This window comes from Sebastes umbrosus, chromosome 3 (genome assembly GCF_015220745.1).
Source record: "Sebastes umbrosus isolate fSebUmb1 chromosome 3, fSebUmb1.pri, whole genome shotgun sequence".
NCBI lineage: Eukaryota > Metazoa > Chordata > Actinopteri > Perciformes > Sebastidae > Sebastes > Sebastes umbrosus.
The window spans coordinates 2,490,047-2,509,565 of record NC_051271.1 but is presented as its reverse complement, the minus strand read 5'-3'; the positions used below and the strand labels follow the sequence as shown (position 1 = coordinate 2,509,565).

General features: G+C 42.2%; 1 protein-coding gene and 1 long non-coding RNA gene across 2 annotated transcripts in view; both read right to left on the bottom strand.

Moving 5' to 3' along the window:
• LOC119485151 (protein phosphatase 1 regulatory subunit 29-like) overlaps nt 1-19,519 on the bottom strand; it is a 261,463-nt gene that overhangs the window by 105,066 nt on the left and 136,878 nt on the right. Inside the window, 1 exon segment of the mRNA XM_037764504.1 lies at nt 13,248-13,325. The gene's annotated coding sequence lies outside the window, so the exon portion shown is untranslated.
• The window catches only part of LOC119485161, a 569,585-nt gene that overhangs the window by 435,605 nt on the left and 114,461 nt on the right, over nt 1-19,519 (bottom strand). The window contains exon 2 of the long non-coding RNA XR_005206201.1: nt 10,320-10,326. This is a non-coding gene — a long non-coding RNA (uncharacterized LOC119485161). The remainder of the gene's footprint in view (nt 1-10,319; nt 10,327-19,519) is intronic.

Below are 19,519 nucleotides of genomic sequence, written 5' to 3'. Positions count from 1 at the left end.
AGGCTTACAGCATACAGCCCATGGGTGTATTAGAAGATAATAAAAGTGATGAATTACAGCTAATATATCCATTATTATAACAGCCGCATACAGCTAGCAGGAAGCTGGCAGAACCGGATATGTCATATGAGCGTGCAGGGCGGTGCAGTCCCGTCCCGTGGGTTTGTTGCACGTTCATTATGGCGAGGAAAATAACTCTGAATTCAGCTGTTCAACTTGTAGGACATAATGATTTAAATGAGGGATATTTAAGTGTTCGTACTGGAAAGTTGATTTACCTAAAAAAAAAAAATTAAAATCTGATTTACAGACGTCTCTTTATACATCAACGGACACAGACTCATTGGCGTCTTCAGTCCAAAATGGCGGCAGCGCTGTTGAGTTTTGTCTCTTTGCTTCTATACTCTTTGGCTCACGTACATATTTCTATGCTCATGTATCAACAAAAAGACTCCAGACTGCTAAACTCTTGACTGCTGAACGACTGAAATCTTCATGATTGCCACTTTTAAGTACGGAAGTTACGACAAATGACAAATTATTGACTTCTCATCACACGGGACACCAACAGCTGTCTCCTGGATGAAATTTTTTTTTTCACCCACCCACCCATCCATCCCGACCTCCTCCCTATGTGGCGTTTGTCGCTCTTTATCCTTCCCGGTTCACGATTACGTGCATTAAATATGAAATGATTTCGGAGGGATACATATGAATTACAGTGCATTACTTTTCATACTATGAGTGGTGTATGAGAACAGCCTGGCAGGTTACCTACTGACATCCGTATGTCTGTGTGTAATCCACTGTATGACATTTCTGCTGACCCTGGATCAAGGGTGGATAAACTGTAAACTGGGCATAATCTCTATGGAGTCTCTACTTCACTACCAACATCAATCTGTTGCAGAACACAGAGTTATTCCATGATAGAAATACCAAGAATCTTGACATTTTATTGACATCTGATTGTCTTCTTCCCAACACAACTCGTGTTCGACTCGCTGTGTCATTTAAAAACACAATTATACTTTAGAAGGACTGGATTGGTCGGTAATCCAGAGCTGCGTAATGAGAGACACCTGGGATTTTGCTCTATTGACAGATCTGACATCATGACGTCAATCTTTGTAGTGGCTACGGCATGTTGGTGGTATTTTCCTGGCATTGAAATGGGCTTTCCCCGTCCGTTTGGTTGTGCTAAGTGCTGGTATTGTGTACTTAAGAGAGGTATTTCATTCAATGTTTCATCCTACTGTGAGATATTTCTGCTGGCCTTAGATCAAGAATGAATAAAAAACCTAAACGTCTCCAAAAAAGTGTAGTTCAGATTTTTCTTTCTTCAACAGGAGTGTATTAAATTTGTTAGGCGATGATTGTTCTAGCTTCAGTAGTAGTCTGAACCTGTTACGGCTTGGGGACTATTTAAAAATAGATATTTCGCCAGCACTGGACTGACTGATAAAAAGGAAGCTATTCTCCTAAAACCCTTCAAATCCAAAGGTTTTAACGTTTTGGCCTCTATCTTTGTGGTGGCTAAATCAGTACATGCTTGTATTTTACTGACAGTAAAATGCACTTTGCTCATCCATTTGGCATTATTGTGGTCAGAGCATTTTAACCAGTACTATGGTTGGATGAGAATAGGTACAAAAGAGATCTGAGCTCTACGCAGGTGAGGTAGCTCAAGGCGAGGCGTTGGCATTTTGGTGAAAAACAACTCAGCTTGTCACAAGAGACTGACTGAGAGAAAATGATTAATCACCACAGCCTCTGACTTATATTCCAGTTGTGCACAGCACACTGTGCCTATATGAACTAAAATAGCAAGTGTGCTTGGATATGCCATCATCCTCCTTGTGCACAAGACCTTGCACTCTTAAACCCTTACCAGTCATTGACTGAAGTGTGTTTTGAGTATATTCAGTAGTTGAAGAGCCTGATGGAAAATGTCAAGGAATGCTTTTAATCTAAAAGAGATGTTTCATTCTCATGACTGATCTTTTCAGTCCAAAGTCAGTGATGAAGTCCTGAAACGCAGTTGCAGATTACTAAACATTTTGACAGAGTATATATACGAATGACACCGAAGCTCTATTGCCCGATTCTCTGCATCTGTCTAATGCGTCACCAAAAGGCTTTAACTGACGGAGGGTTCTCCAGTGAGCGCGAAGCAGCAGCACCCTCCCCTCATGCTGTTATCCAATAGTAAAGGTGTCATTAGTAAATTAGCAGTATAGTTGATTGATATTGTAATAGGCTAATCAATAACACTGCATTCCCCTCTGGTTACTGATGCAATGACTTCAGCACCTGCCAAGTTTCCTTCTCTCTCTCTCTCCCTCCTTTTATTAAGCTATTTCTCATTTTGCTGACTACATTACTGTCGTATCTCTCCCACAATGCCCCTGCTCTGCTGCTGTCACCCTTAACGTTTCCAAATCCCTCGAGTTTAGACTGGAGTATATTTACCTTTTTTATAAAACTGATAAAACAAACAGAGAAGACTCCTTTGGGCTTACTAAAACCTCTCACCTCCAACAAAAGAAAAGTCATGAATGGCAGACGACTAAATCAAAACACAACGAAGGACACATCAAATATTAGAAAATGAAGAATGAGTGAAATAAAGAGCTCATGCAAAAAATAAACAACGCGTTCTCATCCCGACTCGTCACATACTGCCGCTTTGTCACACCCCTCGGTGTCCCTTTAGGGTTTGTCATCAAAACCACTTCATGGTAACTCAACACAGTCTCACGGCAGTTTGTGAAATAGTCACGAAATTACATCTATTTGATTCTTTTACATAGACACTAATTTCCCTTTTTTTTGTGATGCTCAGCACGACTTTCAACAACATATTTTTTTGTGCGTTTTTCTACCAATGTCGAGCAACACGTTTCAATTTCCGCTCCAGTCTTTTCAAAATAAAACTACTTAGTTAGGTTGAGGAATAGATTGATTTAGGCAACAAGCTACTTAGTTAGGTTTAGGAAAAGGTCATAGTTTGGGTTATTTTAATGAAATGAAATTATTAACTATTACTTATTTAAAGAAATTAGTGGCGTTAAAACAAATTTGCGTTAACGCGTTACATTCTGCAACAAAGATGCATAACAAAAAGACAATCAAACATCAAATCTAAAGATTACATGACTATATTTATTTAATCAGGAAACTGGGGAATGTAAACATACTCGCATGAGTAATCCAAATTCCACAAATCAAACAAAGTTATGTTAAAGTCTGGTCAGGGTTAGTCTGGGTTATTTTAACCTAAAACGCTGTAACTTAAGTACGGAAGTTACGTGACGAATAAATCAACGCTGACTTCTGATTTCACATGGGAGACAAACGGCGGTCTCCTGGGAGAAAGTCCTGTGTTTTTTGAGCCACCCGTCCACCCCGACCTCGTCCCTACACGGTGTTCTTCACCCGTATACATCCATAAAGCATTAACGCTTTATGGGAAAAAATGACACTAAAACCCAGTAAAGACACTGAGCTGACATGAAACCAAACTCCTGATTATGTTCTGTCACCGCATCGATGCAGAATCACGCCAAATGACGATGTTTTCTTTCAGTGCCGACACAGAAAGTAATTTGATTCCTGTCTTGTAAACTCTAATACTTTATCATTTCTTCATAAAAGCTCATAAAAGAAAATGCCGCTGGTGTTTTATATTGATGGTGGAAGACAACCCGCACCGACACCTACTTCATATTCAAAGCATTTCATTGCTTTCTAACCCTGCAATTTCTTACTAATGCTGCAGAGGTGGCCTCTATCACCTCCTCAGTCATGCAACTCTTATTTTTTTATCCTTGTGGTGTCTACTTTTATGGCAAACTCTATGTGATATCTGCTTAACAGCACAAAGTAAGAAACTTTCCTTTGGCGAGGATAAACATTGTTTTTTTTTTGTACAAAGAAAACCATATCTGACATGTGACGCTTCTCTTCGTGACATTCTTGTGTTGACGCATGCAGTGAGCATAAATAGTCGATGGGCTCAAGATGTAAATGAGCTAAAGAGAGGCTCTTATAGAGAACAGGGGGCGGGCATTTCCTGCCTCAAGTCCTCTCCAGATGAGCAACTCGTATAGAGGAGATAACAGGAATAACAAAAGCTCACCGTGGCAACCGCATCACAAGTAGCACGGCAGCACATGAGATGAATATTAGTGCATGCGCTATCATGAAATGGAATACATACAGAGATATCCGGGAGACATATGCCACCATATTGTATGTGGGAGAGTGCAGTACGAGGGGAGATTTAGAGCCGGGGAGGAGAGAAAGAACTTGAAGAACCCCCCACAGAGACAGATTTCACAGCGGCGGCTTACTTGCAATGTTTCACTTACAGCTGCAGTCGCATGTTGGCACATCACATAAACAACATCCCACACACACACACACACACACACACATAACAAAGGCCACTTTCCACCAATCTAGTGAATGTCTGCTCAGGCATGGTGGCATACACAACTGTCTTCTTTGCTTTGCTATCATCACACACACACTCTCACACACACACACACACACACACACACACGCACACACGCACACACACGCACACACACACACACACACACACACACGCACACAACAAAGAGCCTGCATAGTTTAAGTCCATTATGATGAATTACAAGCAGGCCATTTTGAGAAACATAATCTGTTCTTACACCATAATCAGACAAACATCAAGACATTACTCTCAATTCATTCTAATGTCCTAAAGTCGGCAGCTGCCACATGAAGTATTCAACTCACTCGGCGGTTTGTAAATTGTTTTTATTGCATCTCGGGATGTGATTAGCATGGTTACCATGCACTCACACTGGGTTTGTTGTGAAAGTCTAATGCCTCGTCGTGCCTCATGAGCACCACTTCAACTACAGTGAGGATGGGACGTGTTTTCAACCAGCTCAGGTCTTATTGTTGTTTTCTCTGGACTCTACTGTATTTCTGTAACAATGCCACTATGAATGGTACTGTATGGTAATCATTGGGCATTGTATTATTTGATTTAGGTTATTGGGCTATTATTGGGTTTCTATTTTTGATGATAAAATGTTACCATTCAAGGCTGCATTATACACATTGTTGCAGATGATTGGTGTTAATATGTTTACAAGCTAGACTTGTCAAGGTAGTCGTTTTTACCAGTGTGACACACCGATTACATTACGTACCCACCGCCCTCACCGTCGTTTTGCTTTTTTTACATAAATAAAACCCATTCAGTTCATTTTGGCGTATCAGCACCATGTTATCAAGAGATAGTCGATAGACGGACGTTACAAACTGAAAGTGAATGTGTCTGCTCGATACAGACGAGAGATGGCGAAGGATTTGTTGTCGAAGCGAAAAGCAAATGCGCCTATTTGGCAATATTTCAGATTTAAACCCAACGCTATAGGGGAACCATAACGTTAATGAGGTAATCGCCGTGAGGAGGACGGAGCGGTCACAGTTGGTGTGAACGGTGTAGCTGTGCCAGGTAACGTTTGACCCCTGCGGCCTCGCAGTGAAAGCTGGACCGTAGAGGCCAGACACACCGCCACCCAACGGTAAAGATCAAAGTAACTGCACTACACAGATTGACCGCCATCCTTTCTTTTAAAATATCTGGTGTTATCGGTAACACCATCATTGTGACGAGTTTATTAACCGGTGGGAAAATTTCCTCACCGTCACATCCCTAACCTGTGTTACAGATGTTTACAGACACCCATCGGGACAGCGCAAACCCAACCCAACAAACACGTCACAACTCGTGACCTCGAGGCTTTCAGAAACTTTCCACTTACGAGGTTGTGAATACCACAAGAGGGGGACGTTCATATGGACTCAACTCATGAACAAGGTAGACACGACCCCATTTGAAGGCACCGATAGGTATACTCCAGTGTTCTACTTGCTGTATAACCGAGCCGTACCAGGTGCAACAGGAGGCGGATGTCAATCAAGCACAGTATGTACACGCCCACACAGTCCAGACGTGTAATTAGGCAGAAGTGAAAACACCTGTGGGAGTGGACCGGAGGGGGTCATTAATATGAACTGTGTTTGACAAACTTAGAGTATGGATCCAGATGTAGGAGGAGTTTTATATAATAATAACAAGGAAGGTGGCAGTCCTTAATCACACTATTGATTCTGCATATAAGAGCATGTCAAAAGCAAATCTCAATCCCACACACAGGTGAAAGTGATGAGCACCAATCAAAGAGTCTGGCTGTATCCCAAACCTCATACTATACTAGTAGTACAACCTAATACTATACTCATAGTACGTACTAATTTGGCCAAAATGTCGCATGCAGTATGTAGTATACGAACTAAAGCAAAATCTCCAGTATGCCAAAAATACCCGGATGTTGTACTGATTCCAAAAAAAACTCCAGTATGCATCGGACAAGTCTACCTCGCCTACTGTATCCCACAATGCAAAGCACACAGACTGCTGTGAGCTGGCTGGAGCTCTCTAGAGACTGATCTGTAGATGAGGTGCTTTTATTTCCTTGTTGATAAATAGTTTGTTTAAATATCGCAACATAAATGTCCATTATAAATTAACAGGAATCTGTGAAAATCTGCCTTTTTGGAGTTGAAAAGCTCCACAATTGTCTAGCATACTGCAATATACATTGCATTAACTGTTTCATACTGAATACTACAGAGGAATGCAGTATGTACTATATACGTCATACTGCGTTCGTCAGTAGTATGTAGTAGGCGGTGTTGAATGCAGCCTCTGATGCTCACCCCCACAGCTGCACTCTGTCGAGGACACATCGTCACCATGATTATGAAAATATCTGTGTTTAGCTTCAACACGTCTGTGGCCTCTGTGTCTCTGGCACGCTGACCTGACTGACAGTATATGAGTGACGAGATGAGCTCTAATAAAAGATGACTCTGATGGATGCCACTGACCATATGAACGGGTGTAACTGTGCTGGTGTTTCTGCTTTAGCTCCCAGATGCATTTTTTTGGGATTATTTGGTTATACTAGAAAATTCAATCTGATAAAATGATTTTTCTCCACTTTACAGGAGGCGGATTCTTAATTTTCCATTTCCTCGAGCAGCGGCATGGTGTTCTAGCTGAGGTGATGCATACGAAAATCCAATCTGGGTATTTCTGCGCAATATGAGCCTTAAGAAATAATGCATTTTCCTCCCAGCGGTAGGCGTAAACACGCTGTTAATACGGACAATTTACTGCAATTTCCACAATCCCCCTGCTAGGAGAGGAGTAGAGTCGCGTTACGTAACTTTGCAACACTTTTCAGCAGCTTTTTGACTTCACACACTCCCCTCAATCCCATTCACTTCTCGCTCCTCCGCTCTCTTCTTATTCCTTCTCATCCCCTCCGCCTCGCTCTCACATGTGTCCCTCACGTTTGTCCTCCTCAGCCTCTCTCCACCTCTCTCTCCATACCGTCCTCCTCTTCACGCCTCATTGGGGCCACAAATCTGTCACGGCTCTGCTCTTTCTTGACTTTTCTCCACTGTCTCTCCTCTCGCACCCTCTTTTTGTTGCATCTCCTTTATCTTCTCCTCTCCTAATCTCCATCACGTCCTTCCTTCTCTCCTCTGTTTGGTTCAGACGTTACTGACTATACAATGAGAGGGAGGACAGGAAAGACAGTCCACCCCCTCGCTCGTCTTCTCTCACTCATTTTCCTCTTTTTTCCTCCCTCCATCTCCAGCTGCCACGTTACTCTTCAGTCTTTTTATCACCAGGTTGTAGCAGCTGGTAAACCAATCTTATCCCAGTGTAACTGCAGGTTTATAGTCTTTCAGTCAGTATATTACATGTTTATTTGATTGTTTGAGGTATCTGCTCAAGGACACTTCGACAGGGATGGATTATTGTGTTTTGCAGGAGTTGAATTTGTGACTTCTACTTCCTGTTCTCTCTAATGGGCAGTTGAGAAATCAAGCTACTGTATGTTTATCTGATGAGAACTCTCTTTTAGTAGCTTTTATAGTCTTGGAGAGCAAATTCAGTAATTGGCAGCAAAGTACGTAATGCTTTAATGTTAAAACTGGCTAAAACCATTCCGTGGTAAAAGTCATTTTGTACAACTTGGCTTTTTTATTGGACGGCTGTATAATTAATACAACAAAGTAGAAGCTGCATTGTTAAACTGTACTTCAGCTATAAATCTTCACAGCTAATTCCTTTGCCTGTAATTCTCTTCATGAAAATGAGTTTTGGCGACAAACTCTGTTCTTTCTTTAGCAGAGACTGCTGTGATGCCCTGCTAAGCAGCGCTCTGGAGTTCAACATTGTTAGAGATGAAACCAGCTGATATACAGTATTGTAGGTTGAAATAAAATGGTAATTGATTGGCTCATTAACATTTTGTCTATTTCATTTTTAATGATGCAGTCACACTTTCTCTTTCTTTCCATGAGAAAGGCTGCTTTCATTAAGTGTCTGTCAGCTTTTTAACTGCCCATCTCTTCCCTCTCATCCATCTTTCCCCATCTTCCGTCAATCCATTTTTCCATTTCCCCTGTACGTTTGGAAAGTGTCAGTCCCAGTCACAGCTGCTCATTTCCTCCCCTCAATTGCTTTGATTCCCCAAGCTACACAACAGAGACCCGGCTGGTCATCTTCCCCCCGTCTTCTCTTCCTCCTCTGTGTCCAGCAATCCCTCCCAGGGATTTTGTTAAAAGAATTTCACAAAGACTTTTTGCTCATTTTAAATGAATTACTAGAGTTGTCCTGTATGTAATCTTGGTTTTTGGAAGATGTAACAAGAAATTGTAACCCTCAGTGAGCAGGATCTTGTCTTATTGTTTGTCCAAAGGAAACAGCTGTTTATAAAATGATGCAGGCTGTATTTTCTTCATGCAGAACATGTTTTATCCGTCAAATATCTGTCATTTTTCTTCACTAATTTGAGTGTGTACTGTCAACGTGTTCTCATATAACCGTTTTATATGTTATGAAAAAGTTATTTCTTTCTTTTTCATTCATTTTCCTACGAATGTCCAGCAACGCGTGTCAATTTACACTCATTACATGCATATAGTCTTTTCAAAATAAACTTCTGTCTCCACTACTTATTTGGGTTTAGGAACAGATTGTGGTTTGGGTTGAATAACTCCAGAAGAGGCGTTACTTAAGTACGTCAGTTACGTGACAAATGCATCAACGTTGACTTCTGGTTTCACACGGGGCATGAACGCCTGGGCGTAAGTCTGGTATTTTTTGATCCACCCATCCACCCGACCTCCTCCCCATGCAGCGTTTGCTACTCTTTATATTCCCTGGTTCACGATTACATGAATTACACACATATTGATTTCTTGGGATATACACGAATTACAGTGCATCTCTTTTCGTAGGTACGAGCGGTGTATGAGACCAGCCTGGCACAGTAGAGCTCTATTATGAAGACAAATTGGATCAGACTTGGTATTGTAAAATACTCGGATAAGGATTTGGGGGCAAAAGGACATCCCTACAATACACACTGAAATTATCATGAATCATCATTTTAAAACAAAAAGCCTCAGAAGCCCATTTCCATTAACAGTACCTCATTCCATTGATGTAAAAACAGACGTCTCTTTCTATTACTTTGTTGTTCCATTGATTTCCTCTCATCAAACTGGCCTTGCTCTATTCCATTTCCCTACCTACTGCTCCATGTTGTTTCCTCATGTTTTTATTCTCCTCTGCTTCTCTTTTGTCAGCCGCCGTCATTAAGGCGGCCCCCACCGCTTCATTAGCCAAGGAGTCCTGTTGGACGCATGTACACTTTAAAAGTTATGGAGAGGGCAAGAGACACAGACAGGGGGAGAGAACGGCAAAACTACAAAAGAAAGAACAGCAGGAAGAGAGAGAGAGAGAGAGAGAGAGAAAACAAGTTAGAAAACAGGAGGAGACAGTTAAGAGAGTGCGTGGGAGAGGCAGAGCGATGGTCTTAAAAAAATGGATTTGGGGATGGAGTGTAGAGAGGGCATGTCAGCGATGGAGGAAGGTGGATCAAGAGAATTGAACAGAGAAGAGTGAGGGGGTAAGAAAAGCTACAAATTGGCTGGAGGAAAGAACGGATGGATGAGTGATGTACCGGGGAACCCACGAGTCTCCAAAGTAGCAAGGGCCAGGAACAACCCCATTAAAACTACACCAAAAACCTCACTCATTGCATTAAGCCACTTTAGCCTTTTAGCTGGTCTGTTTCATGTGAATCTTCTATTTTAATCAATACAGCGGTCCTGTTTACACCAGCTCTGGAATGGTTTGCTTTATACTCTAGCTTTATACACATAGTGACCTGAAACCTATTTTTTACATTTCTCCCGTTTCACACAACTAACTTCAGTGAATAGGCACTGCCAAATTGCGGGTTACCTCCACCCAGAGTTTGTGTGTTCGTTGCAATCCAAGCGTTAGCCCAACCGAGTTGCTCAGTATAACCGTGACGTTATTGACCGAGCTTAACATTAGTTCCGCTGAACCATTTCCAACGTAACGTTACATTGCACAAGGTAAGTTTCATGATCTTTACACAACTATAGTTTAGCTTTGAAGATGATAGAAACAAAGATTTTTTTCAAGCCCAAAAAAAAGTTATTCTTACAAACTAAAAAAAAAAGTTTGCAGTAATACTGCACATCCATGGAAGTGTGCAAGGCTGCAGTAAAGTACCATGGGCCCCGTGGCTACAACTTCATCGATGTTTTATCAATCCTGTCTCCATCTTAAAGCACAGAGAATCCTGTTGCATGTCCCGTAGCACTTCTCCCTGTGAATTTTATTTGTATTTTTGTCCCCCAAGCGTTTACGTCATCGTGCCCCGGGGCTCGAGCCGGTAATCCTGTGCATTAATACGGTGATGGAAGTGTATTGTCAAAAGCGTAGTGTAATGATCTTATTTGGTTTGGTACATGGAAGGCTGTTGTAAAGTGGCCTTCGTCAAACAGACTAACGGCTGATGATGCTCTGAAGTATCACCAAATTTGCTTTGGATAATTATACACCTCACTTCCCAAATCCCACTTTAACAAGATTGTTCCTCCCCCACAGCACAAAGCTCATTCTTTATCTGTGGGGGGTTTGATGGGTTTGTTGATTAATTCCAGGAATCAGTGATTACCTTGCCAGCTGGTTAAATATTTGACTTTCAAACCCCGTTGTTGACTCTGTTTTTGGAAGAAGAATTCCCCATTTATTAGGAGTTGTGTATTGTTTGCCTTCTGAATTAGATTTTCTCCCAACAAAGCATCTAATGCTTGTGGCATCCGACAATTGCAGCTCCAACCACGATCACGACCCGGGCTTGGCGTAGCCTCCATATATGGATCAGACCCTGCATATTAAGGACTCAGCTCAGGCTAATTAGATAGCTTACTTAATGTCTCCGATGTAAAAATGTGACAGTATTGTTTATGTCAGTTACAGGCCACTTTACCTCGGAATGACCACTGAAGAAAGAAAGTTGCTGTGGTTGCAAAATTGGCTGCCAAAAGTTGACCTAATGCCTCTTTTATACCCGCATCCTCTTCGACTAAACTGAATTCAGCAGAAGCTCTCACAATTAGTGGTTTAATTACAGAGCCAGTAAGCAGGCCAACTTTAGAGTATTCATTTTAAATTCATTCTTTGCTTTGATCGCAAAGTTCCAGTGTCCGACCCTGTCTCCTACAAAATTACATTCCCGTACAACTAAACTGCATTCTCACTTACGTTTAGAGGAAACATGTTTTCTCCCAGATTAAAGTCAAAGTTTTAAACACATAGTTAACAACAAAACAAAAGAAAAATGCAACAAAATGACTCGGTTAGGTTTAGTGAAACATCATCATTTCATTCAAATAAATATGTTTGTTAGCTACGAACATAAATTAAAGTTAGTCAACATTGATATTTGGTTTCACACGGGACATGAACAGCTGTCTGCTGGGTCCTGTATTGACCAACCAATCCACCCCGACCTCCTCCTTATGTGGACATACTAAGAAAATATGTTTCCCTCGAAACATAATTGACAATGCAGTTTCATTGTGAGGGGAAGTTTTAGGAGACCAGGCTGAGTAACGTCTTTATCAAGAAAAGGGGACAAAAACACATAGAAGCAAGGAATCTACAACCAAGACAGTCTGCAGGCATGAACCAACCCTATATCACGACAAAGCGTGTAATAGACCAACCTGTCCACTAGAGGTCAGCATGTCAGTGTCACGTTTTGCCTCGCAGAGCGTGAATATTACACGCCTGTATTAACGCGCAGTACGAGAAGGGCGCGACAAAGTCACAGATTTAGGATAATACTTAGTTAGATTAAGGGAAAACGTCATGGTCGGGCTTAAAATAAAGTAAAACACATACGGAAACAACATAACGTCAGTATGGAAAACGTGACAACTGTCACTACAAAACACGTGACAAACATCACTAATATAACTTGCAAATCAGTCTCAAACACGGTTTCCCTGTTTGATAGTCCTATGTTTGTTGGACCCATCCACCTCACCCACCATAAGTGGTTGTTCTCACTTTATATATTACTTAAAGATAGGGTCGACGATGTTGGAAAGCTAGCATAATTTGAAAGTAGCATCGCCTCAAGAGCTCCGTCTAAACCCCAACACCTCCCCTCGGGGCTCCTTCCAAGGCAACATCCCCCCCTCCCGCCCCCCCCACACACACACACACACACATGCACGAGCACCGCCACATCGTAACTACTTCACAGACACAGAGCGGAGAGAGGACCTCAACTCAACGCTACCTCATGACAAGTAACCGCGGCAGTGCTACTGCAGGGCTGAGGCGCTTTGAGTTCAGTCTGGTGCACGTCAAGGGTAGAGTACGAGCAGGGAGGCATCTGATTGGTTCTTTCCAAGCGGACCGTGAGGCAGTGATTGGTAGACGTTTTTACAGGATTACAGCAGCTACAGATGACGGCTCTTTTCCGGTCCTTTTTCAGAGCTCATCAGTAATGGATCGCTGTCGGGGTGTAAAGACCATTTCAACCAATATAACAAATAGTGTCTACTGGAGAACATCGTCAACCCTGACTTTAACTAGCTCTGAAGTTGGACTTCCGTCACTACACAACACTGCACCTTCATGCAGCCGTGTAATATTCACATCGTGGAGACACAAAACGTGACACTGACACACTTTCCTCCGGTGGTCCATTACACACTTTGCCGTGAGACTTGACTGCATGAATATGTGTGTGTGTGTGTAAGCTTACCTGTGTGCACACATGCACCTGGGCACACAGCATTTGGCAACACGTGGGCTGTCCACCAACAGAGCAAGTAATGAGCACCTGCAGCAAAAAAGGAGAGAGTAATAGTTGGTGAGGTGGGAGTTGAAATAGATTACAGGCAGCGCTGAATGAATGGGTCCTGAGTTTGGACATAAATACTCAAGACACTGTCCACATAAGAGTGGCCTGCGCATTAATCACAAAACTAAGAACTAAGTTTGACTTCAAGACTTTATGTTCACATTTTTTGCACAATGATACACGTTTTGTGCCTTCTTTATAGATTGGAAGGGAGGAGGACTGCAGACGTACAGAGGGAAGATGGATGGTTGAATGTCAGCCGTCCTCTGTTGGGGTTATCCGAGGAGGCAGCTGAAAAGGCCGGCCAGAGAAATGGGTTTAAGACTACAAGTTCTAAAACTCCCATCAGTCATGGTCCAACTTTCTGCTTACAAAACAACCCAATTACCCAAATGGTATTAATGCTCTGAAAGATTTGCATACAAGTATCCATTTTGCCACTTCATATTAATACCGAGTTTTGATCAAAACAAGAAGAGAGGTTTCAGTCCACTGCTGCACAGGACATTATATATGTAATGCTTATGCAAGCAACAACAGCAGTTTATTTGGAATAACAAAGACGAGTACGAGTTGATAAATTGAGCATCTTTATTACTGTACTTTGGGCCAGTGCCCAGCTGCCCACAGGTTAGATACCAGCTGGCCAACTTTAAGGCAGTATAAAGAAAGGAATAACAATCCGTCTTCCCTTTCCTCAACTCCAGTGGTCCTGCTCATTAGCAAATGATAGAACGCTATGGTTGCCCTGGGCAGCTCCTACATATATGGGGATCGCACAAATTTAGTTTACGACAAAGTGTTATCGAGCTGATTGAAAACTTTCTATAAACAGGACTGCTTCAGGTCCACTTAACCATTACAAAATGTTTCAGGTTTCGTCTCATTCTTATGCCTTTATCCTTTTATTCATCTGGGCCAATGAGGACAACGTCTCAAAAACAGCGCCGCAGACTCTGTTCATGTTTCTTATCAAATAAAACACAGAGATGCAAAAGACAAGGTTTTCTGAATAAAAGGAAATGAATGCTGACATCAGATAACAAGCAATTCTTCATGCTCGGAAAGCCTTAAAACAGCAAAGTCAACTGAGGGTAAACCAAAATGTAGACTGCTGCTGATTCCCATCTACCAAACCCTCTCCCCCCCCGTGCTTGTAAGTCAATCATGCTTATAGCTCGAGTTACGAGAAATGGAATCAGATTGAGTTTGACTCCCCCCTCACTGTGGAAATGTCAAAGCAGGCAGGATGACAGGTTAACAAACCTCTGTCCAATAAATGAGTGACTTGTGAATCCATGTGACCTTTGTTTACAGGCTTAGTGTTAATGGCTGTGCAGTGCAGGGACTGTGTGGGCAGAGTTTTCACTCCATCGATCTAAATTCTACACGTGAAACGACTTACGCTGTTTGTGCCAACATGAATTGACGGCTTGAGTAGCAAGAAGAAAAGGGAAGGAGAAAACCAGAGATACGTTGAATGATGACATTTTTGCATTCAATCAGAACAAGTGACGTAGTTTAAAAAACTAAAAGAGACACGCCAGGCGGGCGGGAGATGAGGTGGATGGTTCCAACAAACACAAGGCGACATTCGCTATGCTAATCATGTCTAGTGCGTCAGTTCTTAGTAGTAGTTCTTCAGTAGTTCTTTCCTAAACGTATTGTAATGGTTTTGTTGCGTTATACAGTTTTTACGTTACGTTATGTTCTTACATTATTATTTGAACACAAACCATGATCTTTTTTCTTACCTTAACCAAGTAGTTTTGTTTTCTAAGCCTAACCAAACGTTTCACAATGAATGAATGAATAATTGTAACCTTTCCTATTGAAGACAAAAGCCAGATGTTAGTGGGTGTTAGTGGTTTTTTTTGTAGTAGTAGTAAAACGCCGTTAGTGTAAGCTACTGAAGACTGCCTGTTCAAACAGCCACTTGCCGTTGGGAAACAGGAACATAACCAAACAACAAAAGGAAACTTCTCCACTCTGTTAAGGACCGAACAACACAAACTGTGATCAAAACTTTACTGTCGGGCTCTTTTTTTATGAATTCGACATGACTCGGAGCGCTCCAGTATCAGTATGCCTTCTTATCACTCGTCTGTGTAATTTGTCCCATTAGGATTCTGTCCCTGTAATCCCCAACTACCGTCACAGGTGGATGCTTCCTTCCACTTTTCACACAGAAACAAGATAAGAAGTTTGGGAGCGCCTCGTCTCTATTTTCAAACACTCTCCTGGCTCCTAAGTGTTCGGTGAACAATCAAGATCCTCCGCTGATAGCGTCGCCCGGCCCGGATTTATCTTGATTACCATCCAAAAGCTTGTTTTTCTAATGGGAGTTGGAATTAATTTTTATGCCCCCGTAGAGCAGAGCGGAGTGAAGCAGAGCAGGTTGGTTGGCTTCAGATAGAATAAAAAAAACAAATCTTCAGAGACCGAGATGGAGGAAGATGGTGACAGGGAGAGAGAGCCAGAGAGACTAAAAAGGAGACATCGGAAAACAGAAAGCAATTGAGATGGTTGACGGAGATTAGAGGGTGACAATCAGAGAGGCAGGCCGAGCGAGCAGCAACTCTTCAAATTGTGTTTTACTGATTTTTCTTGTTCCCTCCATTTTGCTCTCTCCCTTTGCTGTGAGGAATGTTGTGTCTCGCTGCGTGACTCTCACTTCAAACCCTTCACATAAAGACTCTTTTGATCATATCTGACAGAGCAGCTTTCTCTCCACCTATACCTCTGCCATCTCTCTCATGTGTCTCTCAGTGTCTCCCACTCATTAAAACATTTTTCCCGCTCAGCTTTTATCACTTTTCTCCTCATATTTCTACGTTTCTCGCCAATTTACCATTTCTCCACCTGTCTCCCCTTCACACCATCTTGTTTTTTCCTCACTCTGCCTTTTCCTCCATCTCTCTTTCTCTCTCTCTGCCTCTGTTTCTCTGACTGCCTCTTTCTATCAAGTCAATTTGACTCCATCCTGTTTGCTCTATTGAAGTAAATGTTTGATTCAAGGTACTGCTGAGGTACACAACTGATTAAAATAAGGAAATAATGAAGTGTTTCTCATTTTTTAAGTATAATTTTAACCTGCATGGCTGTGCTTTTATGTGTGTGTGGTAGATCTGTCTTCAGCATTAACTGTCAGTGTTTCAATGCGCACCGGAATTAATTCAGTTGTGCTGTACTGACGTAGCAGGACAAGAGCCTATGTTAAAGATAGGGTGGACGATGTCGGAGAGCTAGCCTAATTTGAAAGTAGCATCGCTTCAGCAGCTCCGTCTAAACCCATCTTCCAAGGCAACGCCCCCCCCCCCTCACACACATGCACGAGCACCACCGCATCGTAACTACTTCATAGACACAGAGCAGAGAGAGGACCTCAACTCAACAACGCTACCTCATGACAAGTAACCGCGGCAGTGCTGCTGCAGGGCTGAGGCGCTTTGAGTTCAGGCTGGTTCACGCCAAGGGTAGAGTACGAGCAGGGAGGCAGGGAGGCAGGGAGGCAGGGAGGCATCTGATTGGTTCTTTCCAAGCAGACCGCAAGGCAGTGATTGGTAGACGTTTTTACAGGATTACAGCAGCTACAGATGACGGCTCTTTTCCGGTCCTTTTTCAGAGCTCATCAGTAATGGATCGCTGTTGGGGCGTAAAGACCATTTCCACCAATATAACAAATAGTGTATACTGGAGAACATCGTCCACCCTGCCTTTAATCCAACCCGGTCTCAAGGGAAGGTGTATAAATACCACGACATCACATTACATTCTGCGTGTCGTGAGTACATATTTTAGCCTTTTCGTGTTTCATTGTACGTCAGGCAAACATCTGCAGTTTTAGGTTCAGGCAAGAAAACCACTTAGTTTACTTACTTATTTTAAGCCCAACCATGACGTTTTCCCTTACCCTAACTAAAAAAACATGTACGGAAACAATCAAAAAACACAACCGCAGGTCGACAAACGTCATGAACAGAACTTACAAAACAAAACACCGGCCAACAACGGTCTCGAAAACGGGTCTCCTGGTTAAAAGTCTGGTGTTTGTTGGGTCCATCCTTTGTTGTCTCAGTGTCTGATCAGATCACCTCAGTCCTTTTCCTTCTCTTGTTTCTATTTCATACCATCTGTCTTCCTGCCTCTCTTGATCTCATTTTGATTCAATTTTAGAAGCATTAAGCTCATTTATGTTTGAATCATAAATAGATGCAATACCAAGCACGCAAGTAAACAGCTTTGTTATTTTCCTCTCTTGATCTGTGCCTCAATCTTCTTCCTCTTCGTCTCTCTCCTGTTTTCCTCTTTCTCATATTTGTACATCTCTTAATTGAAAGAGGGGAATGAATTGAAGACGGAAAAAAACAGCTTCACTGAATATGTCTCCAGGTTGAATTTGAGGATAAAAAACGTTTTTAAGGTCAGTTATTCAAGAAGTTGACAGGTTAGTTCTATTACCTTTGAAAGTGAGTGATTTTACTAAACCCCAGACTTGTTTAAAAGGATTAGGGAAAGATGGTTATGACACATAAACTATAGTTAACGAAACTAAGGTTAGGCAACTAGAACATTTGGTTAAGGATCGTAGATAAACAAACAATAACTGCAGGTCTGTGACGGCATAAAGGGAACACTATTTCCAGCATCACTGAACATTACAAATGAACAGTAACGTTGAGGGGCGAGATCGGGCTTCAGAGAGACCATCATTTCTCCAAGTTATGCAGAGCTAAGACGTAGGATTGTTTGGGGTTTTATTGGAGATTAAAAACTAACTCTAACATAAAGAAAAGATTTCTAATTTAGAAAAAAATAGTTTTATGGCTTGTAGGATTAAGCGTAAGACGTTTGAAGGTTTAAAAGAACACTGTGGGTCTCCTTCATTTACTCTCACCCTCATAACTCTGATGATGATGTTCATCTTGGACTTTGGGACCCAGAAACCGGCTGGTTTGCATCTAATCAGAGGCTGATTTACACCAAGTGTCCCAAGTGAACTAAATGAAAGGCAGCTAAGATTGTAGGATAGATACTGAGACTGAGGTCCACTATAGCATATGAAGTCAAAACAATGGTTATGAAGATTTATCAGACCGTGAATGGTGTACCATCGGTTTGTTGGTTCACATCGATTGGAGCCATTGGAAAGCCATTCACAGGCAGGTCAAAGGTCAACGACAACCACCAGGTTTCACCGGGCTGACTAATAGACACATAAACTTAACAATAGGTGACCAATAAAACCCAGAGCAGCTCATCAGCAATAAGACTTGCTTATGTTAACAGAAAGCTACACTGTTAATGAGACACTTTGTGCAGCATCTGTGAATGGAGGATTGATATCTTTAGGACCATCAGTGCTCTGAAACAGTGATTATTTACCAATGTATCTAACCTATCTAACCTATATCTATCACCACCAATCCTGCCAATATTAATACTGTGTTTGCTAGTACAGGACCAGAACTCATATACTGCTCTGTGTAAACATAGTCTTTATTGAGCAGCTTTTATTGGAGTAGGTCCACTGCCTTGCTTAAGGGCATCTTAGTGTTCCCAGAGACACCAGCCAGATTTTCATGGCCAACCACACCAGCTACACTCCCACATCTTAACTCTGCCACCCAAAACCTTGCAGCAGCTAGGTGGTTTTCCTAGGACAGCAGCAATATGTGTTCCTTCGAAGGAACAGATGTCTTTGGCACTTTGGGTGAATTGGCCCACACACTGCACGGTGTAATGGCAGCCATTTTCAGATGGAAAGTCTATAAAAAAAAAAGGTGAGCTGGCTGCTGCAAGATGCAAACGGACTCTTTAACCTGCCACCATCTGTCACTGCGTGGATCAGCAACCAACACCTTGGCCCCATAAACGCTCTGTAATTAATGGTAGCAAAGCTTTAGTGACCAGTGACAGCGAGCCAGTGAAGTCACAAGAGATTCTGTGAAGTTACAAGAGAAAACGGAGTATAGGTTGTATAGAGTAGAATACTCGATTCACTTTGCTAAAACACAAAGTGCTTTAGAGAAGGCACCACTAATGGTACGTGTCCACAAGGGCGTTTTTTATCGCGAGGGGACGCAACGTTTCCCAACATTGGATGCTTGTGCTGTCCCTAGAAACAAGGCACTCGGCTCCTGATTGGACGAACGCTTTCCCGCCGTTGGCTG